The 24696-nt window shown below is 36.0% G+C and overlaps 1 protein-coding gene and 1 long non-coding RNA gene across 3 annotated transcripts in view; one reads left to right on the forward strand and one right to left on the reverse strand.

Moving 5' to 3' along the window:
- Positions 1–24696, reverse strand: part of LOC145996067 (facilitated trehalose transporter Tret1-like) — a 234622-nt gene that overhangs the window by 20280 nt on the left and 189646 nt on the right. The window contains exon 1 of one of the 2 annotated variants that reach the window (XM_083132301.1): positions 31–185. The exons of the other annotated variant lie outside the window; for it this stretch is intronic. The gene's annotated coding sequence lies outside the window, so the exon portion shown is untranslated. Of the gene's footprint in view, positions 1–30; positions 186–24696 lie in introns of those variants that run through there. 2 annotated transcript variants of the gene reach the window in all.
- Positions 2405–4886, forward strand: LOC145996068 (uncharacterized). The gene is made up of 3 exons (XR_014442745.1): positions 2405–2444; positions 3042–3168; positions 4554–4886. It is a non-coding gene; the product is annotated as an uncharacterized LOC145996068 (long non-coding RNA).

The following is a 24696-nucleotide window of genomic DNA, read 5'->3' on the forward strand; positions in this document are numbered from 1 at the left end:
GTGGAACCTACTCACAAGCCAGGCACCTACCGAGTTAGTTCACGGCTGCAGATTTTCAAGATGGACACTATCAGCTGTTGCGGAGGATGGTTTTGAAGAAAGAAGAATTGCAAGCCCACTTCGTTTCAGTCGTATTTCGAGTAAGTACGTCATGTTAGTATGTTATTAATATTATTGGGTATGAACATAAGGGCAATTGGAACAAATCTGGGGGAGAGTGAAATACGTATGTATTGTGAATTGTTGCTACGATGTACCTAAAGAATTAAATACTTCGTGCCATTTTCCTTCTTATTGTTAATTACATTGTTCCACGTACTTTGTAAGAATTAGAGCTGATATTTTTGCAACATTCCTTAAGCTTAGCAATCGCGAAATAAAATACTACTGCAAAATATATTTTGATACACCTGGGAAATGTATGCGAACATTCCACCCACGTCACATCAAAATGTAAAATAACGATGCCGCACAAAATAAGAACAATTAATTTTCTGCAACGTATTGTCCTGTTGCAACCAGTAAATGAAATTACGGTACTATAAAATACTTCAATTAGGCACCACTACCATACAGGGTCTGTATTTTAAGTAATGAGAATAAATCCAGAAAACAAAATTTATTACAGATATCGCTACAAATCTTTAGTAGTCTTCAAAGTATGCCCCTTGAGCGTCAACACACTTCTGCAGGCGAGTTTTCCACGCGTCGTACGCTCCCTGTAAGCCAGCAACTAAAACAGCCTTCAGAGCACGCGTGCAAGCCGCTTTGACAGCATCCAGGGTTCCGTGGTGGTGTCCTTTGAGGGCTGTTTTCACTCTGGGAAAGAGGAAAAAATCTGCAGGGGCAAGGTTGGGGCTGTAGAGAGGCTGAGGAATCGTTGTGATGCCAGATTTCGTCAGGAACTCTCTAACCACGAAGCACGTGTGACATGGCGCATTGTCATGATGGAGCTTCCAATCAGCGGAAATTTCTGGTCGCACTCGGTTGACCCGACTGAACCGAGCGGTTGTGCAATTGCTCGTTCGTCAAAACTTTCGGGACGAGCTTGGTTCAAATTTTTCTCATCCCAAGATCCTCGGTGATGATTTTGAGAACAACCATTTTATCGAGTCCTAGCGTATCCGCGATAAACCGCACACTGACACGCCTGTCCGCGTTCAGCAAATCTCGCACACGTTGTTCGTTGTCTCTGGTTCTTGAGGTTGACGGGCGCCCTGCGCGGGGTTCTCCACGCTCTCCTGGCCTTCTTTGAACATTTTGTGCCACCGAAACACTTGCGCTTGTGATAAACTGTCACTGCCGTACGCTTTCCGAATCATTTCCAGCGTTGCTGCACCAGATTTTCCAAGGCGCACACAAAATTTGATCGCGTACCGCTGTTCCATGCTTTGCTGCATTTTGCTCTTGCACACACTACTTTGCAGACGTCCACGCCACGCGTGATCATGCCTCAACGGACGCCAGCAGGCAACTGCCGCTTGGGGCGTTTTCAAGGTCACACACCCCACTACCAACTCCAACCGGTCCCAGCGGGCTCTGACGTCTAGTCGCGGCAGAAAAAAAATATTCTCATTACTTAAAATACAGACCCTGTATGTTAAATATAGGGGGAAAAAATGGAACGCATGATTTATACAGTACGCGAACTGATGATAAAGATTTTAAAGGAAATTTTGACACTATGTTTTAAGTTTTATTAATTGCAGGTCGAGTGTACTAAATTACGTACTCCCTCGAATTTCCAGGAAAAATTCCCCATGGAAAGATTAACTGTTGTTAAGACTATATCAGAAGCTTGGGGGCATAGAAACGTATATTTACAGAGTTACGGACATTAGAATTTATCCCAAATATATTTTTTTATCACGACGGGAATATAAAATTATCTTTTTTTATTGTAATCACAAAATCTAACCTAAACGCCTAAGCACCAGTAAAAGTTAAAGTACTCCATTCGGTTTCCCAGACACTGGTGAGAGAAAACCTTTTTTTGACAAAAATGTCATTAGTAATGTATATATGTGTGTGTGTGTGTGTGTGCATAGGAGGGGGTACTTGGTATACTGTATTCATAACCATCAATTGAAAAGGGGAAAATATTTTTTTCTATATGAAACCATCAACAGAATGCACTCAGTTTAACTACCTTATGTCATGTGTTGATAGTGTGTAGCATGAATTTATTTTAAGCATGAAAATCTTTGAGTCAGTGGGAACTGTTTGATAGAAGTTTCCTTGTAAGAGAATTTATATCTATTTTTTCTGAAATAATTTTATAGGTGCTAGAAGCTCTCATTTTCACAACATGGAGGTACCAGCCAGATGGTTATAGGTCATCAGCCAGTGTATAGAGCAAGTGTGCAGTGCTATGGTGGTTATTGCTCCCCACAATGGATGAAGTTCCCAATGATACAAGCAGATCAGCTGGATGTTAAAAGGAGGTAAGATAGTGTAAGTTATTTTTGTTTCATTATAATAACACCTATTGACATCCATCATGTGGTGGGTTTTAGACAGCTTCTACAATAAAATGTAATAAAACATAAATACTGAAATGAGTGGCTGACTGGCCATGTAGGTAGGTATATTGTGCAAGTGAACATGCTAGTTTATTTTCAATACTATCCATATAGTTCTGGATTAGCAAACAAATTTATATCACTTTTTATCTCGTATTCCTATTTGCATGGACAAAACAATACAATTATAATTGTTAAGACAAACCAAATCAAAGGTGCTCATGGCAATAACAGTTCCAGAGTGATATTCTTTTAATATTTTATTATTTTTTATTGGGACACAGTAAAAGATGAATTTGTGGGGTTTTCAAAACAGTTGCCATTTTCAAATAAATCAGAAGTAAACAACTGAGTAATGTGTAACATCAGATGGATGGTATTTCTCATTCAGAATAACATGAATATATATATATATTTAAAAAAATCATTAACTTTGTGCAGTATCTTATTATGATCAATACCTCAACTTGTTAACCCAATTATTTGTGCAAAAGTTACAGTACTTTTCCTCTTTTGCAGATAGCCGATTAAAATGAAAATATTGTGACTACTCTCGGTATCCAGGGTGGACACATGAGGAATTCCAACATCAGATACTTTTGTCAATATAAGAATAAGGCAGGTACAGGGAACACTTGGCTGTTAGGTATGTAGATGTTCTAAGTCTGGAATAATTATTGTTAATAATTTTTCCATGAAGTATTTAAATTGCACTCATCTCATTTATGAACTGCATTATTAAAGATGTGAAGTACTATGTTTATTACCATTACTGTATTATGAATACATGTGCAGTGTTGTTTCATAATTATCTATATTCTACAATAAGTCTAGTATTCTCTTCTCTCACCTTTTTATTATTACAAAATGTGCATTATCCGCAAATTTTAAACTTAAATATTTCTGAGTTCTTCAAATGTTATTCTTAGATACAAGTAGTAATAATAATAATAATAAGAAGAAGAAGAAGAAACCCTACCAGTATACAACAAGACCATGCTAGGGACAATTTTATGTGGAAGCATTTTTATTAATAGAAATGTTACGTGAATGTTTCATAAAATCATATAACTATTTTTATTCCAGACAATACTTTACATGGAAGCCTTCACATAACATTCACAGTTAGCATAATCTATATAATGTTTGCCACACAACGAGCATGCGATTAAATATGATACATGTTTAATTTGAATATGAATAACAAGATTATTGAAATGTAATAGAATTTGTAGAATGTAAATTGAGGATGATAAATTTATCTAACCTCGTTTGTTGTAGGCAAGTTTATAAAACACCTAGGAGTCATAACACAGCCCCGTCTAGTTGACTGCACTTTTTGACTCTCTTTGTACTGAAGCGTCTAGTTGGTTGCACGGTGCAATACTGAGTTGTCTAGTTTGTTGATTTGGAGTCAAGTAGTGTATTTGGTGTCTGCACCATCTGCACTACCTTTCGGACTGGTGTATGGTCACGTGGTGTGTGCTAACTAATCAAATGACCGTTCAAAGCAGCAGACAGGCATTTGTTGAATCTTCTTAACTGGAACACTGCTTTCCGTCTAGTTGGTTGAACGTGATTTCCTTGCACTACTCTTGACACTGGATACACCTGCACTGCACAGAGTGTAAAAAAGTGCAGGAACTAGATGGGGCTATTACATGTTCATTTGTTCAACATTCCATTTGCTATGGAAATAGAGCTTTTGTGGAACACTTGCGTATTTTTAGAAGTCAAATATTGACATTGCGATTTGAACAAAAGTACTCAAAATTTCTATAAATGTGGCACTTTAGAGGATTGCCAAATTTAACATACAGTTTCTTCATAAGAGACTGGGGGAACCATCACTGGATATGTGCACTTTAGATGTTTTGAAGTAAAGGAATAGATTATAGAAATGCTCATAAGTTAATACTTGAATTCCTGCTGATCCTTTAAAATCTTTTAAGTGAAGTTACTTTCAATTGTTATTGGTATATTTATTATCTACAGTGGAAACTCAGGACAGGCCTTTCTTTATCTTTGCAGGTAACAGTGGGTATCCAGAGGACCGTGGGTCATGACACCAATAGATGGTGCTGGTGAAAACACTCCTGAGGTGCATAGCTGTCTAATGTAATGGACCATTGGCATCCTAAAACAAAAATGGAGGTGTCTTTTAAAGAACATGGTGCTTCACTATCGCCCTCCTATGGCAACAAAAATCAAAGATGGAGGGATGGAAGAAAATTCAGTTTTCCCATCCACTGTCAACTCTGCATGTGTGTGTGTGTGAATCTTCAGATGTGCTTTAATGTTATTAAGTTTGTGTGAAATAGGTTTTCTGTGACATTCTTTTTGAAATATAACATTGTAACGGTACACCAGAACTTTATTTCAATATTGTTAGCAGTGCCAATTCCTCACTTCTTTAATTTAATTATTGAATACTTTAAATGGTTCACTTATTTATTTTTACTACCTGCTGGAAAGTTTTTTTGAAGATTGGGACTCAACCAACAGAAAACTAAATATCTGCTTGAGCCAGAATTTTCAGATAATTTTTCAGTAAAATGCACATCAGCCATTTCATATGGCTTGGATGGCTGTTACCTTAAAATATATTTCTTTAAAGAAAGGAGATTTATATTCTCATATGCAAGATGAAACATGAAAAGGTTTATTTTATTCTGTTTAAAGCTTCCCCTTTGCAACAGTTTTTAAGCCTTGTTTGTCGTTATGAAATATCAATGTACTTCATTGCCTTAGTTACTTTTGCCATAAAGTAGTGTGTTGTTGTAGAAGATTGTTATTGCAAGAGCTGTAACAGAACACACAAAAGGGTTTTCCTAAAGTTTTAAAAAGCTGATATTACATGCAAAGTTCCCATGTAGTCAGTTTTTTTTTAAACTATGCCTTTTCTGTGTACAAAAGGTCTGCATCAGTGTGTATCTGATTTCATGAATACATGTTTCATAATGTACACAATCACCTCCCACTTGATTTAGAAAAGTTTCATTGCAAATATATTTTTCAGTGCTGTTCTATCTGAAATTGGTTTACTTTACTCATTTGCTCACTAACAGTTCAAGCCTCTTCATTGGTGTATTGGAAATGTTGCATGTTGCCATCTTGTAATCAAGGGATTCCATGTTCAATACTCAGCAGATGCACTTAATGGTAACTTTAAACTGTAGCTTCTTTGTGCATAAAGACGACCTCATGTCATATGTTGACGTGTGAGAACCAGAGGAACGTAACTCTAAAAAAGCCATGTTTGGAGTCAGATTCACCCATGTCCAGCTTTTCTCATTAGTGGTAAAGAGGATTTAAGTATCTTCAAATTACTGACTTTTTTATATTCAGACATAATCACTCGTGAAAATTACATAAATTTAAGTTAGGTCCATCTGGTTCTCGTACAACAATATTGCAATAGTCATTAATGGGAGGACTTCTTTGAACAGTCTCCCCATTAATAGATTAGTCAAATCTTAATTACCTCAACATCAAGGGGACTCCAGATTTCATTTTCAATCTCTTGAGATACTTTTTTTTTATTATTATTTTTACCTTTTGATGCTATATTTCCATTTGCATACGGCATCCACAATAATTTTTGTTACATCATCTACTTCAAATGGTAGGGGTGCTTCCCCGATGGCATAGTTGTAACATATTTGCTTTGCAATAAAGGGGTTCCAAGTTTGAGAACCGGTGAGGCATAGTGGTTCGGATCCTACTTTAAACTGTAGGTCCAGTCCCAATTAGCCTATCTGTGCACAAAAGTGGACTTAAAACTCCACTCCACTCAAAGAGTAAGGGAAATCCTACACTAAGATTGTCATTATAATTCATAAATCTTTTCACATCACTGTCTCGGTACTATAACGACTGAAAATTACACTTCACTGAATAAATAGTTTTGAGGAATTATAGTTGTTGTACCAATCATTAAATAGCATCTAGGAATGCAAAATTTACATGTTAGAGGCATTATAAAATTTATGAAATGGAAAAACATGTCTTTGGTATTATGTGCCAATGCTCACAGAGTTTCCAAAAAAAAAAAAAAAAACCTCTGTATTGCACTCCCATAATTTCCACAACTTAGATCTCTGTGTAAATTTACAATTCCAGTTCTGTAACTTCTTGGTTTTGTTAGGCATTAATAAGTTACAGCATACAATTTGTCATGCAATTACTGTGTTCTTCCTGCAATGGAGGTGCCATCTAGTTAAGCATATTCACAACTTGCCATAAGCTATTGCATATAACTAGCTAAGGATATTCACACCTCCAGAAATGTTAACTTGAATGGTAAGTAGATAGGTTGAGGTACACAATGAAGATTGTGTGGCTGTCATAAACTTCCAGAAGTAACAATTTTCATTTTTGACAAAGCACCTTTATGAAATCAGTAAGTATATTTTCAGATTTTTTTCCCCTTACAGGCCTCAGATTTTTGTCATGTTTTTATCCTAGCTTATTTCTCCACACCAAATTAAATTTCCTATCTTCTGTGAACGCTATGATGATGCTGTCATTTGTCATGTAAATTCATAAAAAACCCAAGGTATATTTTTTAGCAAATTCATTGTATGACAGCATATTTTTGTCATTTTTGAGGTATGTTTTCTGTACATTTCACTGAGGAAAATCACACTTGTATTGGTAATGCAAAGAAATTCTGTATACTTCCATCTCCATTCAATAAATTATGAATTAGTGAGGGGAGGAACCTGGATTTACCAGGAATGTGCCATAAAAGAATTACATCAAAAGGTTGCTTTTGCACTTTAATGTTATGTCAACAATGGATTTCCCAATGTTTGATGTTTTCGTTCGATTTTTCAATATTTTTTTTTTTTTTGTAAATAAAATTTAGAAAATTTAGGATAAAATGCATACATATTCCTACAATGCTCATAGAAAATCAGCCCTCATCCACAAACTCCCACAATTACCTACCGAAAATCAATATTCTGCCATTAATAGAGAAGTTGGCAACGGTTCCAAATGTTGAATGATATTCTTTTCTTTTTTCTTTCTTTTTCATTTTTGCAAATTTTATAGATGTGTTAGAAAGTAGTTTGGAATACTGGAAACAATATGTGAAGGTAAGTTTGAAGCTTGGAGAAATGAATTAGCACTGTTAAATTCTACACAAAGTATTATTTACCCGAGATACTTCGAATTTTAAAGGAGCTTACACGAGTAGCTGTGATTTGCAGCAAATAATCATTCTTGGTTTCTGGTTATGTAAGACATGGAGTTTTAGCAGATTTTCATCAAGGTTCGAAGGGAGTTTTGTGCTTGAGACTGGATGTTTTGTTCACTTAGGGATATTGTTATAATGCTAAGAACCCTAAACCTGACTAACCCAACCTTACAACGAAAGTATTTGGGAATGTTTTATTAATTCTAAGAGCCTTAAATCTAACCTGCTTAACCTAAAACGTAAGATACCAATCAGCTATTTGTATCAAAGACAAGCAAAACATTCATTTTAGGAATATGTGTGTATTTTTGCCCTTAAAATTTCGTAAAATATTATTTACCAAGAAAAACCTAACCTTCAAGATGTTGCAATATATATATATATATACTCCCAAACAATCATGTAGGTATGTGTGGAAGGGAAAAATCGTTCTTCACACGAGATGCAGCAAGAAATCGCTAAAACTATAAAGAATGTGTGGTAACGATGTGTTAATACAGATAAAAAATCGAGCCGTGTAAAAAATACCATTGCACCATTAATTTTGAATTAAACGATTGGAACTTGGACCGAGAAGTTACCACATATTTGAAACACCTCTTTTCATAATAAATTTGAAAGAAATAACCCTCCCTCTCCCTGCCTTCTATGCAATTAAGAAAACTACTATTACATCTTTAAAAAATATTGGGCTGGACATTCATAACATTGTACAACTTTTTTCTTTCTTTTTTAAGTCTTGACGTTATTAGCTAATTTGGTAAGTGCATAGATTTGTTTTATTTTTTTTCCACTCACATACATGAATATTATCTATTCGAATAAACTCACTATTTATTTTTCCGTGCAGTTTTACATTTAAGATAAATTTCGACATTTGGGCAACTTCATAAGACAGTAAACAAACCACAATCGATTTTTACGAAGATCGATCGATTCTTCACGACTCGATTTCAGTCGTTAGCGAGAACTCGTAAGCCATCGAAGTCGGCACTCGTTAACGACCAGTCAGGACTACGATTTTCTCTCCGATCACGAGTTGGAGTGATAACGAAATGGTCGTTTCCGTGCTCACGTATTGAGAGTCGGGACTAAGCACCCAGGAAACATAGAGATGGTTCGAGAGGCATTGGAACAAAGTCCGAGGCGTTCAGCTCGTAGGCATGCTGTGTCACTTGGCATTTCAGATAGGAGTGTGCGGCGAATATTACACCAGGACCTACACTTCCACCCATTCAAAATTCAGATGATTCACAAGTTACTCCCTCAAGATTTCAATGAACGCGTTCACTTCTGTAATTGGGTGTTACAAATGACTAATGAGAACCCTAACTTTCTGCACAGGTTAATCATGTCAGACGAGGCTCATTTCCACATTAATGGTTGTGTGAATAAGCATAATTGCCGTTACTGGGCAAACAAAAATCCAAGGTTGCTGCATGAAGTGCCCCTTCATAGCCCTAAAGTAACAGCATGGTGTGTAGTCTCTTTTGATGGAATTATTGGACCATACTTTTTCGAGAACGAGGATGGTGACACTGTAACTGTCACGTGCGCTCGATATGTGGCCATGCTCGAAAACTTCGTTCTCCCAGAACTGAGACGGCGTCGCCTTACACGGGTGTGGTTTCAACAAGACGGAGCCACGTCACACACAGCAAATGCTTCAATCAACATTCTTGGGAGGATGTTTCCTGGAAGAGTTATCTCTCGTCGCGGAAATGCTCCTTGGCCTGCACCGCCGGATCTATCGACATGTGACTTCTTCCTATGGGGTTACTTGAAGCAAGTAGTGTATGCAAATAAACCTGCAACATTACAGGATTTGCGTGACTCAATTCAACTTGCAATCCAACAAACCCCGCTCAACATGGTGCAACGAGCTGTGAGTGCGCTGAGGCGACGTGCAGAGATCTGTTTGACTACCCATGGTGCACACCTCAGTGAAATAATTTTCAAGAAGTAATTACCATATGTAATGCTTTTGTATGTAAATTCTTGGAATATAAATGTTTTTTTTTTTAATAAAAGTTCATTAAAGTAATAATTTTGCAAAAAAACATCGTCTAACTATTTCTGCCGCACCCATTACTTCGTAGGATTATTTATTATATTTATCGTATCTGAGAATTGACTGTTTGAATAAGTGTGCCTTATTTCCACACCACAGCCAAATCAATCCATGGTATAAAGTATACTGAGCTTCAGATATTTACAAACAGATCGACTGAGAGCTGTGCTACAATTGGATCCAGAAGAGTGTAGACATACGACAATATTGCATTTTTTAAATTTTACAACTTCTTATGTAATTTTTCACAAGCATAGCCAATGGTTCAAAGATTTTTCTCATGGTGGAGGCCCTACACAGCTTCCTTTCGGTGGGGGCCCCAGGGCAATTGCCCATAGGTTAATCCGGTCCTGAACGCACTGTGTCATTAGAGCCTGCAGCCACACGAAAACTTGCACAAAGAAAGTTTGTTTGGAATAACGAAAGGAATGGTTTCTCGTAACCAAACATTTGTTCAAATAGGAGACAAAGAAACAATTGTTCACCATAACCAAATTCGTTTAGTAATCCTGCATATTTATTCAAGGTTACACACAACATTTAGTAAAGGCTACTAATTTTCTTTGTTTGTATTTACGAAAAAAGTTTAATCAAATGTCTTGTTAAATTCAAACAAAAATGAATGCATTTCTAGAGGAATGAACGGAACGGTGACATACAATATCATGTATGTGTGTGTCTACAGTTGGGAGGTGCAAAGGTTGAAATTTGCACGAGAAGCTGAGAATAAGCTATCACGTGCACATAGAGTTGGTTCACTATCGCCATTATCAACAACACCTTTGGTATTGTTCTGATGGATTGGATTCAGGTGCTGCATTAGGTTTCATACTGTGCTCAGCCACTTAAAATAAATTATTATAACATCCGTAGCGAGACTTTGCTACTTGATCCATCAGATGAGTGAACATACAACACAACTGCTTTCTACCTTTTTTAACATTTCATACAATTAGAAAACTATAATGTAAAGCTATTACATTTTATTATTAACTTCCATGTAAACCGTCCATCTACGAAGTTCATGTTGCACCTGACCTTTCACATAAAACTCTTATTTTCTTTTTAATATTGAAAACTTTAAAAGGATTTGATGGATTCTTTATATTAAATTGTAGAATATGAAAACAACCTTGCTTCTGTATTACACCATTTCTTGTTGATTTAATGCAAATTCTAAGCCACACAAACCTTAATGTACTTAGAGGTTGCGTTATTATTTGAAGAAAGAACAACATCTCTGTCTATTCTACCATTTCTTTCGTACAACATTTAAAGTACCATTTTGTGTTTATCTGAATGTATAGGGTGTGTCAACTGTAAGACGTATTCGTGAAACAGAATCAGTGAAACTGGAAGTCCACTATACACACTCAATGTACGATGTACAGTCACGGACATTTCTGGGTTGTAACAAATCCACTGAAAGTAAATAAGATTGTTACAAGCAAAAAGTACAATATGCGGTATACCAAGCTCTTTGGGGGCTCGGCAGGGATATTTTGGTATCCGTTTTGAGCTATGCTTACCTTTGATTGATTGATTGATTGATCGAACTAAAATTTTTGAGATTTACAACCTCTGATCAATATCCTTTCACGTGAACACAATTGTCTTCAGCAAAGATAAGATTGATAATATATTCAAATAAATTTACTATAACAGATTTGTATAATGGATAATTATGAGAGACTTTATCAAATACCGTATCTGTCTACTTCAAGTATTCTGTGAGTAAGTGTTGGGTTTAAATTACGAGTGGTGTATTTATGGAGTATGTTTATGATGTCTACAGGGTGAGTTAAAAGCGCCAAGATACCCTTGTAGGGTAAAGAAAGGATTTGTTTGAATTTTACGTCTCTTTTATGCACAGATAGGCTAATCGGGACCAGACATGCAGTTTAAAGTGGGATCTAATGCAGTATGTGCATCGGACTACCTCCAGTTTTGCCAAATACCCCAGAGACAAATATCTCACCTAAGCAAAATTTTCGGTGAAATGGGAATTCCCGTTTTGCCGAATCCCCTTTCGCCGAATCCCCTTTCGCCGAATATTCTGAGGCGAGGGAATTTTCCCTCTGCCGGGAAATTTCAGGAACTGAAGGGGAAAAAATATTTCAACCAAGTCAAAAACTCATTATATATTTTTATTGTCGATGAATACTAGGTTTAGATAATCGAATATCAGAAACTCGTTGTAAATGCAAAGAATGTTTTATTTTATTGTTTTTAAAGGGTAGCGACGCTAGATTCTTGTGGTAAACATAACATTTTTTTCTTTCTAACTCTTACTTCTTTCTGAGAAGAATGACAGCAAAGAATCTTCTAATTTGATTAATTAGGTGTGTAGGCCTCGACCTACCATCTTCCTTGGAACTTATGAATCAAAAATGTTTAAATCTAAATTAAATTCAATTCCATTTTAATGGTTGTATTTCAAAGCGCAGAAAAGAACCATCCTAATTAAATTAATTCTAATACAAAATGGTAAATTTTACACTTTACTGAAATTTTATGACGACATTTAAGTACAAAATAAATGCTTACCATTAATCATATACCACATACATTTGCAATAAATGATGGATTAAAGCAGTAAAATGCATTTCATCCCTAGCATTATAATTCATCTTTAAAATTTGTTCTTTGCGAGGAAGGACAAACTAGTGACTGATCAAAATTAAATATATAAATTGAGCATATGCAGATGATCTTAACTGTGAGTAAAAACAAATCCTAACGTTTTACATTTTGCATTATACCATTAGCATTTATAATAATTAGGTGACCCGAGGTTTGCCTTGAACTCTAGATTTCTTAGCCTAGATTTTTCTATGTAAATTATAACACTATGATGATTTTAAACACTCAATTGGATAAATATGAAGATTATGAAAAGCTAAGTATGCTATTCCTGATACGCTGAAGCAAAGGGTATAATTAATAATCAGAACTTAATTGTAAATAACATCCTATTTGAATATATTTACAAATCAACTAAGTTAGGGGTAATATTAACACATTAAATTAATGTTACATGTTAAATTAACAGTAAGTGTAACTCTGCTATTTCAACTTACTTTTGTATCGTAAATTGTTATCATCTGGTGTAATTGAAAATAATTGAAGGTCTAAATTATTTTGAGAAATATTTTCTGCTGCTGGAGTTATTTGAATGTGAAATTGCGTTAGCTTACTACAAAAGTGGAAACAAAGTTTTAAAAATAAATTATCGACAATGAAATATTTGCAAAATACCTCAAGGTAAAATTGACGAAGAAACAGATGATTGGAGTTGAATGATGCATTCTCATAATAAAACATTTGTGGCTTAATTAAATGAAGAAGACTTGATGAGGAGGCAATTTTGCGCGTATGGCAGTGGGAAAGAATGTTTGAAGGGTCCTTGATTGGAAACCTAATGGTTGTTATTGTTCGTTTTTGTGGAACTTTACAATGGATGCTACAGCTCTCAGGATATTCATACCTTTCTTCTAATGCAGGGACTTCAACCCCTTACCAAAAGCATAGTATTTGAACTATGACCAAATATTTTGGGGGTGAACTCGTTATGAACGACACAATGAAACACGGTGAAACAAATCAGTACTCCCTTGAAAGAAACGATGATATCTGTGGGAAACAATAAGAAACCAAAGACACTACTCCACTGATAAAATCCGAAGTTGTAAATGGCAACTACAAAAGTTAAAGCAAGTTCACTTAGGCCCAAAACACCTGAAATTTCCCCGAGAGGGAAAATATCCTTCATTCAAAATATTCGGCAAAAGGGGATTTGGAAAAATGGGAATTCCCCTTCCGCCGAAAATTTTATTTAGTTGTGAAATCTGATATAATGTGCCTCTGGGCCATTCGGCGAAAGGGGATTCGGCGAAATGGGAAGACACGGTGCATCGAGCCGGGAGTCCTGGATTTCAGAATACTGTGAAAAAAAGTTATTATTCAAAACGACTGAGTAGTGGGGTTTGTGGTATTATAAGCACCACTTACAAGTGTAGAAAGTATGAACCCTCCTCAAGCAGAATTGTCTACACTTAAACCTAGCTCAACATGCCCATATGAGCTTTTTGCTCAAGTGTGGAACCCCCTCTAATCCAAGATTTTTGTAAAAATGCCCTCGGGAATTTCTCAGAAAGTATGAACCCCCTCAGATTGATGTGCCTACACTTACAAAAGGTACTTCTGAGAGATTGTTGTCCATAATTCTGTCAAAAATTGATATTTTTTTTTTTTGCCACACTTAAACTAGGCCAAGACACACACACACACACATATTTACTTCCGGTTTAAGTTCAATTGGGCACCAGGCTCAACTTGTATATCACCCACACACCCACCCATACCCACCCACACACACACATAATTACTTCCGGTCCACTTCCGGTCCACTTCCGGTCTACTTCCGGTCTACTTCCGGTCCACTTCCGGTCCACTTCCGGTCTACTTCCGGTCCACTTCCGGTCTACTTCCGGTTTGCCTACTTCCGGTCTATTTGTGGCCAAGTTGTGGCCTATTTCTGGTTTATTTATATTGCATTATGTTTTGCAATAAATTATTATCTAGTATGGAGTTTTGATTTGAACCCCAAGAAATTGTATATAAATACCAAAGCCAAAAATATTAACACACACACACACACACACACACACACACACACACACACACACACACACACACACACACACACACACACACACAGCACAGTGCTGAACCCAACTGATATTTTTATCCAGTATAGAGTTTTGATTTGAATCCCAAGAAATTGTATATAATAAACAACAACAAAAATTCCATAGCCAAACATACATACACATGCACTAGGTATACACACTAGGTATACAAAGCACAGTGCTGAACCCAACTGATATTTTTATCCAGTATAGAGTTTTGATTTGAATCCCAAGAAATTGTATATAATAAACAACAACAAAAATTCCATAGCCAAACATACATACACATGCACTAGGTATACACACTAGGTATACAAAGCACAGTGCTGAACCCAACTGATATTTTTATCCAGTATAGAGTTTTGATTTGAATCCCAAGAAATTGTATATAATAAACAACAACAAAAATTCCATAGCCAAACATACATACACATGCACTAGGTATACACACTAGGTATACAAAGCACAGTGCTGAACCCAACTGATATTTTTATCCAGTATAGAGTTTTGATTTGAATCCCAAGAAATTGTATATAATAAACAACAACAAAAATGCCAAGTCAAAAATATTGCAATCAGTGTAATAAGAATATATCCAGCCCCAATTGGGCCAAGCACCAAAAGATTTGTGACCCAGACAAATACAGAACTCCCACAAAAATATGCCCCAAATGCAATAGAAAATATAACATGCAATACTTCACATATACACATAAAAATACTTGTTCTGTACAGTCATCAATATTGCCCCCACAACCATCCACATCTGGTCTGAAAAGGAAGCATGAAGCACCTGTTAATGCCAGAGCAGCAAAGCAGCTATGCTATGAACCACCTATCCATAGCAGTTTTAATAGCCAATTAAGAGATTATCGGTTTGTATCAGAGCCAAGATGTGGCATTAAGAATTTTTTGAACAGTAAAAAACCTGATGTGCAGGCAATTCTAAATGCACAAAATGGCCCTTATAAGCTGTCCCTCAAATTGTATACTCAATATAAGAAACCAAATGGCACAAAATTTACACAGCCCCACATAACAGAAACTGTACCGGTATATTCAAATACAAATTCAGACACAATAATAAGCAGATTGATAGCTCAATTAAATATTAAACACTCTGAATTTGCAGCAAAAGAGTCTGGATGGAGCCTATGCGGATCTCCACACAAGTTATATGTTAATATTTCTGAATTCAGCCCATTGCAAGGATCTACATATCTGCCATTACCTGCCAATATTAAAAACATAAAAGCCGTGGTTAATATTAAAAATAATGATGAGAAATGCTTTTTGTGGTGTATTTTAGCTGCTTTGTATCCAGTTTCAAGGAATCCTCAGAGAATAAATTATTACAAACAACATGAACATCTTTTTGACGATGCAATAAAGGGTTTGGAATATCCAATGTCTGTTCAGAATATTGATAAATTTGAAAAAAAGGCCCGGGATATTAATGGCAAGCAATTATCTATTAATGTATTTATTTGCTCCACTGGCAATTGCTCGATAGAACCTCTCAGAATCAGTACAATTGATGATGAATCTGCTATTCCAATTGATTTGCTCTTAATTGAAGGGGATGGCACAAATCATTACACTCTGATACATAATCTTCAAGCTTTAGTGAGAGCACAACTTGACAAATCCAATACAATATTCAAGTTGTGCAGAAGATGCTTAGCTGTATTTGATGGTAGAAAAACGGTGAAGAGGGTTCCTGAAGAGAATGCAGAAATTGCCAAAAACAAGTTAATTGAGCATCTGAAATACTGTGGGAACCATAAACCTGTTCATATGGTGATGCCAATGCCAAGTGAAAATTGCAAATTCAAAAAGTTTGAAGCCTTGTTGGAACACCCAGCATATATTGTCTGTGATTTTGAATCAATCCTCAAATCTCTTGCATCCTGCAATCCAGATCCTGAAGAATCTTCAATTACACCATACCAGCTACATGAACCTTCCAGCTTTTGTTATGTGGTTGTACAGGATGGTGTTGTTAGTAAAGAATATTCATACATGGGACCAGATGCCATCAAAATATTTGCACATAGAATAGAAAATGAGTGCCGTGACATAGCATCTAACATCTTATTAAAATCAAAACCCATGTTGCCTTTAACAGAGAAACAGATTGAGGATTTCAACAATGCAGAAAAATGCCCGGTATGTGATTCTGAATTTTCAGATACAAATATCAAGGTGAAACACCATTCTCATACAGATGGTCGATATAAACAGGCACTGTGTAATAGCTGTAATATTAAGATCAAGAGACCAAGATTTGTCCCCATATTTTGCCATGGAGCATCCAATTATGATTTCCATCATCTGATCAGATACGAGGGGTTTGAGAAGCAGAATTTAAATATTTTAGCTGAAAATGATGAAAAATATATATCTATTAGCAAAACAATTAAAGTTAATGGTGTTCCTATTCACATAAGATTTCTTGATTCTTACAGATTTTTATCTGCTAGCCTGGATACACTGGCCACTCAATTATCTGATAATCAATTCAAAATTACATGTGCATTGTTTCCAAATCAGGACCTGAAATTAATTAGGCGGAAGGGTGTATATCCATATGACTATGTCACAGATTTTTCTAAATTTGATGAATGTTCTTTGCCACCACAACAAGAGTTTTACAGCAAAATCAGAGGTTCTGGAATCACAGATGAAGATTATCACCATGCCCAATTGGCGTGGAACAATTTAAAATGCCGGACATTTGGTGATTATCACATGGCATATTTGAAACTTGATGTGACCCTCTTAGCTGATATATTGCAGGCATTCAGAAAATCTTCTATGCAAAATTATAGGCTGGACCCAGTGTATTTTTACAGTGCCCCGGGCCTAGCATGGGATGCAATGTTTTTAAATACCAAAATGCCATTGGATCTGATCCAGGATCAAGATATGTATCTGTTTATGGAGGAAAATATAAAAGGGGGTATGGTGCAATGTTCCCAGAGATATGCCAGAGCAAATAACAAATATATTCGTGATTATGATCCAGCACGGCCATCAAATTATATATTGTATGTGGATGCAAATAGCCTCTATGGTCATGCCATGATGCAAAAACTGCCATATGCAGGGCTTGAATGGGTCGAAGATTTCAATATTGAGGATCTTCAGAATTTTGATGACAGTGACTATGGCCTCTTCTTAGAGGTTGATCTGATAATTCCAGATCATTTACATAACAAATTTTCTGATCTGCCCCCAATTCCCGAGGTTCAGTGCTCACCTGGCTCTAAACAGAGGAAATTGATGATGACACTGGAGCCAAAACAGGGTTATGTCATATATTACAAAAACCTCCAGTTCCTGATGAAACATGGTGTTCAAGTGACCAAACTTGGAAAAGTTTTGAGGTTCAGGCACTCAAGATGGTTGAAATCATATATTGATACAAACACGGAGCTTCGAACATCTTCCAAGAGCCAATTTGATAAATCTTTGTTTAAATTGATGGTTAATTCTGTATATGGCAAAACAATTGAAAATGTCAGAAAACATACCGATCTTAAAATAATTACTGACCCCAGCCTGAGCAAAAAATTGGTTGCAAAGCCTAATTTCAATTACAGAAGAATTTATGATGAAAATATGGCACTTTTCAACATGAAAAAATCAAAGATTAAATTTGATAAACCTATTTATGTAGGGGCTGCAATATTGGAATTGGCCAAATCACATATGTTAACATTGTATTATGATGTGTTGAAACCTTTTTATGGTGATAATATAAAATTGATGTACATGGACACGGATAGTTTTATTCTTGATATTCAAACAGAAAATGTTTATCAAGATATGGCACAGCCTGAATTGTTTCAATACTTTGATACCAGTGAACATAAAGAGATTCAACAACACCACAACAAAAAAGTGCCTGGCAAGTTAAAAGATGAAACACTTGGTGATGTTATTGTGGAATTTGCTGGGTTAAGTGCCAAGATGTACAGTTTTAAAACATGTAGTGCTGTTGTCAAAAAGGCCAAGGGCATTGGCAGAGTAACTGTTGAAAAAGAGCTCCAATTTGAAGATTATAAAAATTGCCTCAAATCCCAGAATTTAATCAAAACATCAGAATCCAGAATTCAGAGTGTGGATCACTTATTGACTAGCAATATTGTAAGAAAAGTGGCTCTGGACCCACATGATGATAAAAGATGCATTTTATCATGTGGCATTCATACTTTACCATGGGGTCATTGTGATTTGAAAAATGGCAAACAATGCACAAGCACAGAGCATGATTTGAAATAAATAAACATGCCTATGAACTTATTTGGGTTCAAAAAACAAGGTATTATGGATCTGCCAGCACCACAACCCTCTTCTGATATGCTGTCTAAACTGAGCGGCTTGTTAATTATTCATCTGAACAGCATATTTACAGATGTTGATGATGAGACAGGCAAAATATTGTACATATTTAACAATAATTTAAATCATTACCAATTACCTGTAGGTGGGCAATTGCAATTTATTACAACCCCTGAGGGCAATGTTAAAATTTCAGTAGGGAGAAATATTTACAGAATTAAGCACTCAAACATGATTTCTGGCACTGTTTATACTGTTTCTGCTGGTGACTGCTTATATATTGAGGTCCCTGGATCCTATGATAAGCTTATACCCTTTTTTATAGAATTAAGAATCAAATATTCTATAATAAATAACTACTAAACAAAATGCCTAATGATATTTTTGGCCATACAAGACATGAAGATCACAGTGATGAGATTTTGATGCTTGATGTCAGAGTCAAGAAATTAAGAAGTGATTTACAAGCTTTACAAACAACACTCAATGCCAGTCTTCAATTAGAAATTACAAATTTGCAATCACAATGCATCCTCTTCTTAAAATTGATTCTGAACTCAAATTATTGCTTCAGAAATATACTGACCTGGCTACATTGGATAATTTTCAAAGTTTAGAAGAAGCTGTAGCAGCTCTTCAAGCCAAATTTAAGACCCAGGCCACCAATTCTGAGCAATTGAAACAACAATTGGAAGAGCAGATAAATAATGTCCAGACACAGCTCCAAACAATTGTAAAAAGCATAAAATCACAAGAAGATTTTGATCTAGTGATTTCCACTCTAAAGGAACAGATTCAGTCACTCCAAATACCTAATCTGGATCCTCTGAAAAATGCCATAGCCGAGGTTAAAGAAAAAATTGAGACACTTGAAAATTTTATGAACAATTTGCCATCTTCTGATGCTTTGAATGCAATAACTCGGAGTGTAGCAAATATTAAGCTGCAACTTGAAACATATGAAGATTTTGGAAAAATTCAAAGTTCCATAACCCATCTTGAAGGTACAATAGCAGCAGTGCAAAGTGATTTGGCAAATGTACTAGAATCCAGATTGCCTGGGATTGTAGATACCCTTGTTAGTGTCCAGCAACAAATCACAAAGCTTGAAAACCTCAATACTGAATCTGAACTATCTCATTTTCATCACTTGATAGATGATATCCAAACAAAACTTGAAATTTTACAACAATCCACACCCTCTCAGGCAGATATAGCCCTGCTCCAAAATGCTATGCAAAATGTGGCTGATGCTTCTGAATTACACAATGTGAAATTGGCACTTGAATTTTTACAAAATACAGTATCAAATCTTCCTACATCACAGGAACTTAAAAATATTAAGAGAGCAGTGAATAGGATATTGAAATCAGAAGATATCAAGAATATCCAGGCAGAGATCAAACATCTCACACAGACAGTGGCCACTCTACCAACAAATCAACATATTAATGAATTGCATGCCTTGTTTGAGGATATCAGAAGACAGGTCCATGATCTTACTGCTCAAAATTCAAAATTGGCAATTGTTGAAAATTTGCAACAAATTGTTGCTAATATCAAGCAACAGCTAGGGACCATGGAATCCAATCAAGCAAATGCTCTGTCTGTTTTTGCCACCCAGCTTCAAGATATTGTGCAACAATACAAAAAACTTGCTGTTGACATAAGAATCAAGCCTGGGCACGATGAGATTGTTAGGACCATCAATGAGCATCTTGAATCTGTAACAAGCAGATTGCTTACAGCAGAAAAGGAAATAACAGGCATAATCGAGAATCCAAAACATTCAGTAATTCTTGAATTGTACAGCATCCCCAACAAAGAATATGATTCACCATTTACACCAGGTGGCAAAATATATATGCTGTCCCCTGCACAATTTTATTACCAATTTTTTGTTGGGGGCACATTGAGACCAATCAAGATCAAATATTGGCTTCAGCCACAGGCACATCACTACCCCACCTTATCAATAACAAATGCTGAGAACAAAGTGAAAATCACCAGTGTAGAATTGGAGGATTTTACAGATCCCAATACATTGGAAACAGCCTATACTGAAGATGATGGCTCTCTGGAATTTAAAATACAAATTGGAGACAAATTATATTTAGAAAATCCTGCAGTCTCAGCTGCTGAACACCCTATAGTTGCAATATTCTTGTTTACATATTATGTCTAGACAAATTATTGTTGATGAATTACACAGACAAGCCCGACATAATTTTAAGAGACTCCCAGTAGTCACAAAAAGCATAGATGATTTATGGCAGAGCGACTTGATTGAAATGGCAAGTGGACAGTTGAAAAACTTAGACAAAATCAACAAGGGCTACAAGTATCTACTCACTATCATAGATACATTTTCAAAATTTGCCTGGGCTGTGCCACTCAAATCCAAGACTGGGGCATGTGTTACAGAAGCCATGAGAACAATTATCAATCAGAGTGGAAGATCACCGCGCTATTTGCAAACAGATAATGGCAAAGAATTTTATAATTCAGTGTTTCAACAATTTATTAAAAGCCAGGCAATTAAACATTATTCGAGTTACAGTGACCTCAAGGCCTCAATTGTAGAGAGATTCAACAGAACCTTAAAAAATCTTATGTATAAACAATTTACACTTCAAGGTAATTATAAATGGATTAATATTCTTCCAGAACTTTTACATAAATATAACAACTCGGTCCATTCCACAATCAACATGAAACCCTCTGAAGTAACTTCATCTGATGAGCAAAAATTGATCAGCACTGTTTATTATCCTAAATATCGGCCAACAACAAGAAAGGCCAAATACAAGGTGGGTGATCAAGTAAGAATTAGTAAATATAAGCACTTATTCAAGAGAGGCTTTACAAGAAACTGGAGCAGTGAATTATTTACAGTGGTTCAGGTTAAACCCGGGACCCTTAACACATATATAATAAAGGATCACCGAGGAGAAATTCTCAAAGGCCGATTCTACGAACAAGAGCTCAGCAAAACTAAACAGCCTGACACATATCTCATAGAAAAAATCATCCGCAGAAAAGGCAACAAGTTACTTGTCAAATGGCTGGGACTTCCAGAACACAGCTGGATCGATGCAAACAAAATAATAATATGAACACCTGGGATGTTATAAAAAGGCTGCCAGAACCTGAACACCAAAATAAGAGAAATGGCAAATTGTTACCTGATAATATTAGGTGTCTTATTGTTGGGCCATCTGCTTGTGGTAAAACTACACTAATGGTTGATAATTTTTTATTGGCACCCAACTGGTTAGACTGGAAAAACAGGCACTTGTATATCTTCTCTAAGAGCTTGGAGCAATTAAAATATCAGCAGCTGATGAAGCTATATGATGGATTGGATATTGCCACTTTTGAACCAGATGTTAAGCCACTTGATGACTGTCTCGATAATTCTGTTGTTGTGTTTGATGACATTATACTGGATAATCAAAACAAGGTTAGAAACTTTTTTACACAGGGCCGGCACAAAAACATTGATTGCTTCTACCTGGCACAGACTTTTTCAAAAATACCCAAGCAGCTGATCCGAGACAACAGCAATTTTATATGTGTGTTTCATCAGGATCATACCAACCTCAAACACATACATGATGAATATGTAGGTGGGGACTTGAGCTACAATGATTTTTCCAAGTTTTGCAGCAAGTGCTGGAACCAGGACAGTTATGGGTTTGTCACAATTGATATGACAAGAAAACCCAATAGTGGCAAATACAGAAATAAAATCAACAATTTTCTAGACATTGAAACATAAATAAATAACCATGAAAAGGCCAATCATTGATGATCTTAAATTAAGAGATTATCTTGTAAAAAGATTTAAGGGATGGAAATCAGAGAACCGAGGAATTTATGAAAAACACAAACAAACAGAACAGCCTGTAATTGATGCTATTAATAATTTAGGTAAGAATATCAAAACTGTTACAGAGCAAAATCAAAATTTGCTCACAGAGCTTGTACCTGTAGCTGCTAGGAACATATTAGATTATCCATTCACCCCACTTTCCAGTATTCATACACCTAGTCCTGTTGCTCCTAGAAGAATTGAGGCTAGTCAGGATCCTATTGAATTGGGTCTTCTTGCTCAAAAATATTTAACCACACCTAAAGACAATAAAGATGAGGTTTTTGGCTTATATGCTGACACAGAGCTTGATGGCAGCATCATACATAGAATTGGCAATTTCAGAGTAACATTTATGGGAGATGATATAATTGTATATTCAGAATCTCGACTTGGAGAAAAAGGTGCTTTTGTTAAGTACTCCGGAACACCTGGATTGTGGGAATTGATGACTAGGAAAAGGCCTGGCAGCTATACAGATCAGGATTATGAGGATTACAAAGAAATATTAATAAAATCAAATGCTCTATACCAGAACAATGATCCCACACAAAAAAGAGTCAAGTCGAGCAGTGGGGCAAAATATAATAATTTAATCAAGCCCATATGGTCACAGATCAAGACTGGCAGTGGAATCAAACAATACAACACCCTGCCTAAAGAATTTGTCTGGGTTGATGATGTCAGGAAACTTGTAGATAGGCTATTGGTAATAGCTGGGGAGGAAAATGCTGGCAACAACAATTTTTACAATGAAAAGGTTGGAATTATGGACATGATAAGCACCAAATTGTCTAATTTTATAGTGAATGACACTAAGGGGATTGGATATCTTATAAAAATTATTAATACTCTACCACCTAAATTTTGGAATATTTCTGAGGGTCGGGGCCTTGTTAATGACATTATAAACAAGCTGCCATTTGAACTACATATTCCAGGCTATCAATATTGTGGTCCAGGCACAAAACTGGATCATAGATTAAACAGAGGGGATCCTGGTATTAATCCTTTAGATGCTGCTTGTAGAGACCATGATATTGCATACAACACACATTCTGATCTTGACAAGAGACATGTTGCAGACAAGAAATTAGAAGAGGCTGCATTTGGCAGATTTGTAAGCAAAGATGCTTCTTTGAGTGAAAAAATAGCAGCATTGGGAACCACCATAGCTATGAGCACCAAACAAAAACTGGGGTGGGGGTTGTGAATATGTATATAATAAACCTACAATGAAGGCCAAGGGTGTTATGTATCAAATACCTTATGCAGGTCTCAAATCTCTTGGGCCTATTAATAATCTTCTAACCAAAAAGCAGCACAAGAAAAAAAATTCTTGTATTGCAAAGGGTCATGGTATGAAATTGTTGCTTAGTACCCCCCAATTAAAAAAATTACAGCAATCAAGAAAAAAATCACATGTGGGGGGATTTATATTTACCATCCCTGCCATCTTAGCTGCTCTCGGGGCTGTTGGGAGCTTGGCTGGGGGTTCAGCTGCCATAGCAAAAACAGTAATAGATGCCAAGAAAAATAGGGCAGAATTAGATGAGCAGAGGCGCCATAACCTGGCCATTGAGAAACAAGGCAAAGGTGTTAAGAGAGCCATGAATAAGTTTAAAAAAAAACAAGAGCCGCTTACAAACCAAGATATTGAAGCTTTAATCAAGCCATTGGGCATCAAACATTTTAGAGGTGTGTACATGTCTGATTCTTTACCAGAACAACCACTCAACAAAGAGTGTGGCATTGTTAATTTGGATGAGTACAAAAATCAAGGCACTCACTGGATTTGTTATCTTAAATATTTAAAAGATGAGGCATTTGTGTTTGATTCATTTGGAGGTGTTCCACCTGAAAATTTAATAAAATATCTAAATTCAGCTAATCTTTATTACAATAATGCCCGTGTTCAAAATTTCAGAGATGTTAATTGTGGACATTTGTGTTTATCTGTTCTTAGATATATGTCTCAAATAAATAAA

This window comes from Lepisma saccharinum, chromosome 12 (assembly GCF_977018435.1).
Source record: "Lepisma saccharinum chromosome 12, izLepSacc3.1, whole genome shotgun sequence".
NCBI lineage: Eukaryota > Metazoa > Arthropoda > Insecta > Zygentoma > Lepismatidae > Lepisma > Lepisma saccharinum.